General features: G+C 47.5%; 1 long non-coding RNA gene across 1 annotated transcript; it reads right to left on the bottom strand.

Moving 5' to 3' along the window:
* Positions 1-271: 271 nt before the first annotated feature.
* Positions 272-6,313, bottom strand: LOC144327755 (uncharacterized). Its single transcript, XR_013392848.1, has 2 exons — positions 6,272-6,313; positions 272-1,405 (listed from the first exon to the last, which is right to left on the bottom strand). It is a non-coding gene; the product is annotated as an uncharacterized LOC144327755 (long non-coding RNA).
* Positions 6,314-11,667: the final 5,354 nt, after the last annotated feature.

Here is an 11,667-nt window from a genome sequence, read left to right as displayed (position 1 = left end):
GGAGGGCGGGTGATCCGATGCAAAACGGCCAAGAGGCCGTGCCAAAGTCTGGCCCCTGTATATATAGACTCTGACCCCTCCTCCGCAATGGCAACAATCAAAACACCCCAGCAACCCAGTTTAACCATTAAATGGTCGGGATTCACCTAAATTTGCCTAGTCACCGGAGGGTGGCCTGTTCCCAACCGCAACACGTGCTCTCTGCTAGGGAGAACACGCTTTGCGTGTTGAGTCACAGTAGCCCCCCAATAATTCACACTTCACACATCAATTTTTGTTTAAGGTTTTTGGCATAATTTTTGGCCACAACTTTATTCAAATACAAAAAATGTGAGTGGTTGCTTAGGCATTGGTTATGACTATCTGTCCTTGCCCTCAGGGACAGAGCTGGCCTTCCGGACACCAGCGGAAGCCAGCGTGGGAAACAAGTATTGGGTGAGAAATAAAGCCGGGAACCAGACCATTACTTCTCACCCTCATGTTCCTGTGGGGCTTGCACGGCCCAAGTCCGACTCCGGGGACAAGGACGAAAGAATGGCAAGCCCCTGGATTTCCTTTAACGGAATTCCCATTCGCATCATTTGGAGGGGTAGGCACTTACCCCTCCAAGCACCAATTTAACCAATGCCTAACTGCCATGGAGCCCTCAGCTCACCGCCAAACCACTCACAGACCCAACCAAGACCTCAGCTTGGTCACCACCGCACCAATCCAAGCCTCATTCCCTGAAGCAGAAAGGTGCACGCCATCAGCTCGGGAAAAGGATGGCCTCTGAAAAAGAATCTCGGGGTGGGAAATCGCATCTCCACCCAGCTCCCGAACCTTTTTGGCCACCGCAGAATTGATGCATTTTCTGGCCCTTTCAGTGGCAGCCGGGCAACGACTGCCCCTCCAAACGCAGCGTTGCAAAAGCTTTGACCAAAAAATTCTCGCTGTTGGCACCATTGCCCGCAGCGTCTCCATGTCTCTCAATATTGCAGCACGTATCAGGATGAAAAATCACATCTCCGCCCAGCTCCACGATCTTTTCGACACTGCAGAGTTAATGCGTTTTCTGGCTCTCTCAGTGGCGGCTGGGCAACGACTGCCCTTCCAAGCGCGCCGTTGTAGCAGCCTTGACCAAAATATTTTAGCTGTTGGCACCATTGCCCGCAGCGCCTCCAAGTCCGACAAAATTGCAGCACGCAGGGAAAAACAGTCCATAGAAACCAGGTCGTTCTCACCCAGCTGCACCACAATGGCCGATGGGGGTCCTTCCCATAGCAACTGCCTCCGAATCCGAGGCAGGAGCTCCAACCAGGGCATTCCCCGTCTGGACAGCCAAGACAACTGAATATGCGGAGGAAGGCCGAGACCTGGACCCATTCCCTACTGCCGTGCTGCGACACCAGCCCAGTGGATGATGCTGCGTAAGATAAAACAAGCAAAAATTGTCAGACACCAATAATGTTAACGAACATAACCTTTGAATGCATTCGATTTCCAACGACCTGTATTTTATTTCCACTGCCTTATTAACACGCTTTCCGGCCTTCTCGGTGGTAGTTTGTCTAGGCATTGGTTCCCAACTAGCTGCACCTGACCTCCGCAGGGCAGCCCTGACGACTGGGCCCCACCATATCGTCAGTACCAGCAAACATTGTGGGGGAGCAATGCATCCCAAGGCAAACGCATCCCGCCAGGTGTCGTTCCCCATAGGGGAAAGATGCACCCCATCTGCCCTAAAGAGGGGAACAGCCTTGAAGAAAAATAGCAGGGTGCAATATTACAGAACCACGTAAAGCAACGACCTATTTTATTTGTTATTTCTTTACTATATTTATTTTATTCTATTGTCCACCGCCTTATTAACATGCTTTCTGGCCTGCTCGGTGGTAGTTTGTCTAGGCATTGGTTCCCGACTAGCTGCACCTGACCTCAGCAAGGCAGCACTGATGACAGGGCCCCACCATATTGTCAATACAAATAAATAGCGTGGGGGAGCAATGAACCAGGATCAGACTCAAGCTCACCCCCAAATGCTCCAGGGGACTCTTGCATGGCCCTACCCCTTGAAAGGGGTCGACAAAAGCATGGCAAATCCATGGATTCCCTTAATGGAATATCTTTGCACATTGGAGGGGACAGGTGCTCCAGACCACCTTGAACCAATGCCTTGAATTATTTTGAGTCCAGGGAGAGCTGCCATCAACTCAATCCAAGCCCTCTTGCATGCGGGAATGCAAACTTATGCTGGAGGAAGACAGCAAACATTCTCGCCCAGCTGTACCACCAGCACTGCGGGAGGACCTGCACAGGTCACACTCGACCACACCAAAGGAAGGATCTCCTCCCAAAGCATTCCCCATCTGGACATCCAGTATAGGTTCACATGGGCAGGAAGACTGAGATGGCGCCCCAGTCCAGACTCATCAGCGCGCTTGCCAGCCCAGTGTACAATGCTGTGGCCCAAATGTGCACAGCTGCTCCTATGAAAAAAGGAAATAACAGACAAGCATCAGCACAGACATCATTGTGACACTTCCTGATATAACCCTTGTCAGCGTCAGACTTCCAATGACCCGTATTCACAATCCTGTCTACTGACAGGCCCCCAGTGTGCAGCCTTTGCAACAGCACCTAATTGTAAGGAATGAGGCGTTCAGCGGTAAGCAAGCCGCAGGCCGTAATAACTGGTGCACGACGTAAGCACATTGATGCCTGGCTAACGGGAACCCATTTTCATGCACTAGGAGCGGGCCAGCCCCCAGGGAATAAAAAGCCAAATATTATGTTATCCATAACTGGGCAAGGGCCCTCCTCACCTGTGGCGGGAAGCCTGATTGTGGCACTCCTGCCCACTAAGTCTGTTTTAGAGTTCCCAACTCTAATGACAAGCTCCAAAGGATAAGGAAAAGTCCTGAAGCAATAAGCCTCCAGACTCTCAGCCCCGTGCTGGCTCCAACAACCATTTTCCCAACCCTCAGTGCGAAAATGCAATGGACTACTGAAAGGAGTCTCGCCTAGATCTTTAACCAGCAGACAGTTTTAACTTGTTGCAGATACTGCATAGGTAAAAATTGACTGACTTCCTGCCCACTGTCCTATGAGGTTGGAGCCTATTCCAACCTTCCAAGGCCCTGCGCCCTACAAACTTTATACAAGGGTCTCTGAAAAATAAAGCTTCAGTGTAACAGACATTGCAGCGGACTGAATTCTGATAGTTATAACCGCATGCCCAACTTGCAGCAGGTGGACCAAATACTGCTGGATCTGCTCAGAGGATGGGGGCTAATTCATCTGAATGACCGAGAACTGCCAGCTTAAGGCTAAGAAATCCATCCAGGCCTTCCCATAAGAGGTAAAAGCAGAAGGGGAAATGGAAGCTGCTGCTCTCTGTAATCACTAATTGTTGTCAATCAATCAATCAATCAACCTTTATTGCATTAGCATACAGCCATAGCAAGGATAAGACAAAAAATGCTAGAGACAAGCAACCAATCAAAATTCAAAGCGATATTACTGGCGTTATGACATTTAAATACCCTAAGACAATAATGTAAAGATTCAGTTGCCAGCGCCGAGAATCTAAAATGTGGGTGTGTATAAAGTATATAATGGCCCAAAATAGGCTTGGTACATTAGGTTAAAAGGTAGGAAGAGAATTAAAACAGGTCCAGGTCAAAATGTTGTTGTCAAAATGCCACAGGTGGTCTGGAAAAGTCTGGCAATAGCTGAGTCTGGAGCCCAGGATCTGAAGCGCTTCATCTGAAAATCGGATAGAGTGTCAGCGACAATATTAGAGGATCCCGTAAATTGGAGAGTAGAAAGCACAATATTAAACCTTAAGTGGCGCAGCTCGAAAGCATGAGTGGAGGGGCGGAGACTGTGCTAGAGTGTGAGGACTGTTTTGCCAAGACACTCACCACTACCTGGTTATCAGACCAAAAGCAGATCCAATGGTCACTGAACTCTTCGGGCCACATGTGAACTGCTACAATGGGGAAAACTCAAGAAAAGTTATGTCACATGATTGCCTCACCACACCAGGCTCGAGGCCATAGCTTTGCACACCAGCAGCCCTTGCAATAAAAACCAAAGGGCAAAGATCCAGCAGCACCAGCATGAACCTGAAAATCCCTGTGTGGGTTCAAGGTATCCTGCCATGGCGAACTACTATTGCATACATTCAGGAATTGCTACCATCGCCTAATATCTGCCTTCACCACACTTGGTAGGCATACACAAAGGTAAGGGGACCTCAGGCCACAGGCAGCCTGGCCTAGTGGCAAGATTAATTAAGTGACCCAGCAAGATCAGATCTGATGAAGCATCACTTGCTACAGAGGAAGTATTACAAAATAACTTCCTTCAAGGCAGACAGCTTCTCCATAGGCAAGTGGTATGTTTTAGCAACGATATCCAACTGGATCCCTAAATAAAATGGGAATATGGGCAAAAGGTATTGAGCTATTGCTTGCCAGCTTCCAGCCCCCGCTTGGGCAGGGGGCATCTTGTGCTGCCATCATGATAAGTAAACTTACAGGGCCGACGCTGGCCAGAACCCCTAAAGAAATCCCGACAAAGCTGCCGCCGAGCCAGCTTCCTTTCCAGACACACACTCTGTGCAATGCAAAAAACACACTCCGTGCAGTGCACAGACTCTCCCTGCAATGCAACTACACACTCCGTGCAATGCAACTACACACTCCGTGCAATGCAAAAAACACGCTCTGTGCAATGCAACTACACACTCTGTGCAATGCAAAACACACTCCCTGGAATGCACACACCCTCCATGCAATACAACTAGACTCCATGCAATGCAACTACACTCCATGCAATGCAACTACACACTCCGTGCACTGCACACACCCTCCGTTCAATGCAATTACATACTCTGTGCAATGCACACACACTCTGTGCAATGCAAAAACACACTCTGTGCAATGCAACTACACCCTCCATGCAATGCACACACACACCGTGCAATGCAACCACACCTTCCGTACAATGCAACAAGCCACTTTGTGCAATGCAACAAGCCACTACGTACAATGCAACAACACACTTCGTGTAATACAACAACACACTTTGTGCAATGCAACAACACACTCTGTGCAATGCAACTACACATTCCGTGCAATGCACACACACCCTCCATGCAATGCACACACCCTCCGTGCAATGCAACTGCAAATCTCTCACGCAACGCAATGCAATTGCAGCCCGTGCAGCGCCATGCTCTGCAACGCACAGAGCAAACTGCAATGCAGGCACGCAAAGGTGCTTTCTCCCACTTGCATATTGCAATTTGGCGCCTGTTACATCCCTCGCAGTGAGGTAACCACCAAAAGGACCTAAGTGTCCAGGCAGAGCAATGGGGGAGCATGCAGCTGTCCCATACAGGGGCCAATCCTGCAACCTAAGCATTACCGGCACTATGCGCTGACCCAGTGAAACCAATGCTTCATGGACCACATGGGGACACTATTCAGGCCGGAAACGCTTCCAGGCCATCGAATTCTAGGGCAAAGCCCTATGCTCACCTGCTAGGCCAGGCATAAATGTTTTCAGTGAAATAGCAGAGGTAAGCTAGCCCACAGCTTGTCCAGGTACCCCTGCTTGCCCTTTTAGAGGGAAGCACCCCTTCAAGAAACCCAAAGTTCTTTTATCACAAATGGGCCGAACTACCCAGCAACAGAATAGCCCAAAAGGAGCAGTTTATTTTGTTTTGTTATAACAATGGCTAAGAGGGGGATATGAACCCTGTCTCCCAGGTCCTAGTCCTACACTTTAGCCACTAAGCCACAATGGCTCATCTCTAAAATGGCAGTCGCCACTATCAGGGCAAAACAAACTTAAAGAAAATAAACTTGTTCAGAAACAGCATAGTTCAAGAGCATATACAGAGTGCTCATAGTCCTTGGAGGCACAGGGAGCCTCTGGGGCCCTCTGTCTGCCTCAGATAAACATTAGCAGCAACTGAGCCTGCAAGCAGATACATTCCTATAGCGAGAATGTCATAGCAATATTAAAAGAACTCAAATTAGTGCTCCCACCCAAGGCTAACTTAAAATTTGGCCAACAGCGCTGCACACACTCAAAATAAGCCAACCTTTGGGGATACTATAAATGAAAGTGATTCCAGCTAAGCTGGGAACAGCCCTGACTAGCTGGGCAGGGTAAGGGGTGGGGTGGGAAATCGAACAGGAAAAGGGGGAAATTAAATTATTTAAGGGACTAGAGAGGATTAAAAGAAAGGGGAAATAAAGAAATAAAGAAATGTAACCAGACAATGAGAAGATTGTCCAAGCGCTCCATGTGATCCGATGCAAAACAGCCAAGAGGCCGTGCCAAAGTCTGGCCCCTGTATATATAGACTCTGACCCCTCCTCCGCAATGGCAACAATCAAAACACCCCAGCAACCCAGTTTAACCATTAAATGGTCGGGATTCAACTAAATTTGCCTAGTCACCGGAGGGTGGCCTGTTCCCAACCGCAACACGTGCTCTCTGCTAGGGAGAACACGCTTTAGGGGACGCGGGTGGCGCTGTGGGTAAAAGCCTCAGTGCCTAGGGCTTGCCGATCAAAAGGTCGGCGGTTCGAATCCCTGCGGCGGGGTGTGCTCCTGTTGTTCGGTCCCAGCGCCTGCCAACCTAGCAGTTCGAAAGCACTCCTGGGTGCAAGTAGATAAATAGGGACCGCTTACTAGCGGGAAGGTAAACGGCGTTTCCGTGTGCGGCTCTGGCTTGCCAGAGCAGCGATGTCACGCTGGCCACGTGACCCGGAAGTGTCTCCGGACAGCGCTGGCCCCCGGCCTCTTAAGTGGGATGGGCGCACAACCCTATAGTCTGTCAAGACTGGCCCGTATGGGCAGGGGTACCTTTACCTTTACCTTTAGTTGGCTTAGATTAATAGCTTTTTTTCTTCTGTGGTTAGATCCAGAAATCTGCACAGCTCCCTTTCACAAAGACTATCATCCATGCTGTTTTGCCCACCTAGGTTCAGGGAATGGCCTGGCAAGGCACAAACACAGCATGGTTGTTCATACTTTTGCAAGCTTGCAGACCCTGGCATTGACCATACATATTCCTTGCGTTATCACAAGTCTGTCCCTTGCAATTAGGAATGTCAACAGCACACTTCTGAAGAATGCTGATGACCGTTTCGCACAAGCTTTCTCCAGCATGGCTGTCAATTGGTGCAAAGCGCAAAAAAATAATAATATCGCACCTTCACTTCTCTATTCAAGCAGGAACAAAAAACAATGCATAGCTAATCTGTATGAGAAATATTGGGTGTAGAGTCAACGATAAGAAAAATATTACATGCCTTTTTAATCTCCAGAAGCTCACTTGGTCACTTTGGGCCAGTCACTGACTCTCAGCCTAATCTACTTTACAGAGTTGTTGTGAGAATAACATGGAGAAGAGGAGGTGAAAGATTATGTAAGCTGCCTTGGGTTCCTTGGAGGAAAAAGGGTAGGGTTTTCCCTGTATTTGAAAAGAGTGCAATAATATTTCTTGGAATATTTCTCTAGGCAGGAGATTCCAAAAAGTTGGTGTCACCACAGAAAAAGCCCTGTTCTGTGCTCATCTCACATTAGGAAAAGTATCTGGTGCGAGGTGTCATCTCCAGATTTCAAATTATGTGGAGAAACATATAGGAGTGTGTAGGAGTTCCTCCAGATGTCCTTTTTATTGTATGTTCATGATTATTTGTGTTCATGGTGGTATCAGGGCAGTTTCCACTTTTCTTGGTGTTTATGCTTGCAAACGTTTTGGGGCAGACATACTGCTTCAGTTCCAATCACTGCAGGTCCTGTAACTTCCCGCTGAAATCCTATAACATTGTATTCCACAAACGTGGGAGCTGCTTTTGTTGCACTATAGTGCAAGAGTATCTGCCCAGAAGGCAATAATGTGATTTTTTCCCTTTCTTTTTCTTCTTCTTTGGTGATCACTCTTCAACACTGGTGATCTTTGCTTCTTCCAGTACACTGATATTAGTTTGCCTGTCTTCCCAAGTGATGTGTAAAAAAATTTGGAGACACCTTTGATGGAATCTTTCGAGGAGTTGGAGATGGCATTTATAAGTGGTCCAGGTTTCACAAGCATATAGTAATGTTGGTAGTATAAGAGCTTCATAAACAAGCATTTTGGTTTCCCTGTGAATGTCCTGGTCCTCAAACACTCTGCACTTCAGTCGGGAGAAAGCCGCACTTGCAGAGCTCAGGCGATGCTTGATTTTGGCATCAATGTTGGCCCTTGTAGAAAGATAACTGCCTAGATTATTAATAATAATAATAATAATAATAATAATAATAATAATAATAATAATAATACCCCACCCTCCCCAGCCAAGGCCGGGCTCAGATAGGAGAAGTGATCGACATTTTCCAACGTTACACCATTGAGTTGGATTTGTGGAGCTGCAGAGAGTTTATTTTGTACTTGTTGGTGCAGCACTTTGGTTTTTTGGATGTTGAGTGATAACATTAGGCTAGCATCACACATAACCCCCCCCCACACACACACACACAAATAAAGCAGAATGGTGTGTGGATGACCCAATGTAAATCCACCATTAGTGCATTATTATTCCATCAATGACATTTTGTAGAAGACATACACAAATGTTGTCCATTTTCTTTTCAATGGTTCTGGTTTTTACCACCTGTTGGCACAAGAAACTCATACCTAGCAGGGGCCCTTGAAATGGGTGACTGTAGTAATTCTTAATCTACCAAAGAGTTGTACAAGGATTACACACAACAATTTCACATCATTTCTCTTTAGCAGGCTAAGACTCTGCCATGGCCCTTTTACTCTGAAGTCACGCAGAAGGCTATATTTCACTGGGGCAACTTTTTACATCACAGAGCTGCAACAACAAGAGAAGCCACAACTGGTGAAGTTTTCCCTTCAAGCAAAATGTTGAAAGCGCAATATCCACCTCAGATTTGAACCCCTGGAGTTCTACAGCAGTTAATGGAAGCCTCCTGGGGAACTCAGCATAAACAGTGGGGATGTGCAGAACTGTCTTGAAGCACCATACTAGACCAATTGAAATTATTTCCCCTTCACAGAGATTTCATCAGAAGTTCTTGCCCAGTGATGTGCTGTGCTAAATCTACCCTACTCACATTGAAAGCTCTTCTCCCTAGCAGCGTTTGAAAAACTTTCAAGTTTGGCTTTTGGTTTTGAGAATAAAAGATGTGTGTCATCTCCTCCCCTACCAGTCCCCTCCTTGCTAGGGAAAACACACTCTTACCTATGCAAATAAGGCAATGTGCAGTTGAGAAGTCTCACCTGCTTGTCCCTATACAGTGGTACCTCGGGTTACATACGCTTCAGGTTACATACGCTATAGGATACTGTCAGGGAACTGGAGCCAGAGAAGGGTGAGAATGGGAACTTACTGGGAGAAGGGTCCTTAATAAGTAGTTCCTCGGACGAAGAGGGTGACGAATAACTGTCAGGGGTTAATGAATCTGAGAGGGGGGAGGTACTTCCAGGGACAAGCCACCCTCGTCAGAGAGGAAAGCGGGGGGCTGGGCTTAGAAGGTGGCTATGCTGGGGGAAATCGAAAGGAAAGCCAGTCAGGACAACTGACCCGCCATGAAAGAGTCGAACTTTTGAACTTGCTTGTACATAGCTTCAAAGGAGCAATAAATCCTGTAAATATGGCTGGTTTCCCGGACTCTTATCTTCGCTAGCACTCACAACTCATTGCTGACAGATGCAGACTCCGCTAACCCAGAAATAGTACCTCGGGTTAAGAACTTTGCTTCAGGATGAGAACAGAAATCGCATGATGGTGGTGCGGCGGCAGCAGCAGCAGGAGGCCCCATTAGCTAAAGTGGTGCTTCAGGTTAAGGACAGTTTCAGGTTAAGAACGGACCTCCGGAATGAATTAAGTACGTAACCAGAGGTACCACTGTACTGAAAATGACACTCCTGCGCATGTCAGACGTATCATTTTGAGCAGAGCCAAGCAGGAGTTGACTAGCATCTTCTCCATCACTGGTTACCCCATCCCTTTCTGCAGAAGTGTTTTTGCTATTCATTCCCTTATACCGCAAAGGCTTTAAAGCAGCTTGCAGCAATGCAAATAAGTCAAATATAGAAATTGCATACTCCAGAGTGCAATAAAAAGTGATGCTGCAACAGTTTCCAACACTGATGAAGGAGGTGCTGACTGGCAGGTAGGGCTAGTGGGACAATGGTAGAAACCCCATTAGATCTGGTAGGCAACAGGAAAGAGCCAACATCAGGTAGGGTTGCCCCATGCTACACCAAACTGTAATGTGACCAATTGTAACCTGCTTCTTATCTCGGTGCATTCATTGTTCCTAGGCTACCCACTCATCTACACATCCTTATCTAGTTTTAGGTGCTAGGCAAAGGCTTTTCTTTTTTCATGGGGTTTTGGCCCTTAATCTGAAAGTTAATTATGGGCTTGTTTTGTGGGACAGAGGGACGTGGGTGGTGCTGTGGGTTAAACCACAGAGCCTAGGACTTGCCGATCAGAAGGTTGGCAGTTCGAATCCCCGCGACGGGGTGAGCTCCCGTTGCTCGGTCCCTGCTCCTGCCAACCTAACAGTTTGAAAGCACATCAAAGTGCAGGTAGATAAATAGATACCACTCTGGCGGGAAGGTTAACGGTGTTTCCATGCGCTGCTCTGGTTCGCCAGAAGCGGCTTAGTCATGCTGGCCACATGACCCGGAAGCTGTACACCGGCTCTCTCGGCCAATAAAGCGAGATGAGCGCCGCATCCCCAGAGTCGGCCATGACTGGACCTAATGGTCAGGGGTCCCTTTACCTTTACCTTAGTGGGACAGAACTTGCAGCCCTACCTTTTTAACTGCGTTCCGTTCTTAGTTTTTACCTGAATTGTTGTGTTTTTTGGTTTTTATTGTTCCTGATTTTTATAGGTATCAATGTAATCTTTGCTATCTCTATAAGGGACTACCAAATACAATACACAACAGTAGCATGGGTCCATAGGAGCCAATTCCTAGGGGCAGAGGTGTCCCCCCCAATAAAATATTTGAAGAGGCCAGGTCCCCCCAAAGTTGATGGGCATAGCCATTCAAATGGTGTTGGTGTGCCATGTCATGTGATTAAATATGTGGGGCTGCCCCTCCACTCGCCTATCTTTTATTCAAGTTGTCACCCCTGCATGGGTCTATAGCCAAAGAGCAATCCCATCTCATGTCCCCCCTTCCTTTTCCACGCAACTTGAGAAAGCCTTGCAGAGCCACGTTCTGCATTCAAAGCCATTCTTCATAAGAAAGTCATTCTTCTGCTCCCTGAAAAATAGTAGAAAAGAAAGCAGGGAAGCTACCTCCTCTCTTTTCCATTTCAGAAGTTGGAGGGTGGGAATTTCAGGGTGGGGAATGCAAATTGAGGGGGGAGAAGCCAAACTTCGCAGCAGTCATTTGAGCCTGGGCTGAAGGTTACCGTATTTTTATTGCTGTAGGATGACCCTGTGTTATGATGTTCCTGCACAGTAGCAGCCAATTATGTGTGCACAGAGAAATGCATAGCGCGAGGACGGCATGTTCATGTGTTCCCATTATCACATCTTATGTGTGGAGAACAGGGTAACATGACCCAGGCTTGCTGTTTGTGACTGTTCTTCTGCAAATCGAGTTCTGCCCTCAAACTTGCAGTGTGAA

This window comes from Podarcis muralis, chromosome 5 (genome assembly GCF_964188315.1).
Source record: "Podarcis muralis chromosome 5, rPodMur119.hap1.1, whole genome shotgun sequence".
Taxonomy (NCBI): Eukaryota; Metazoa; Chordata; class Lepidosauria; order Squamata; family Lacertidae; genus Podarcis; species Podarcis muralis.
Note: the sequence above shows the minus strand (reverse complement) of the source record. Positions and strands in the feature narration are given on the sequence as shown.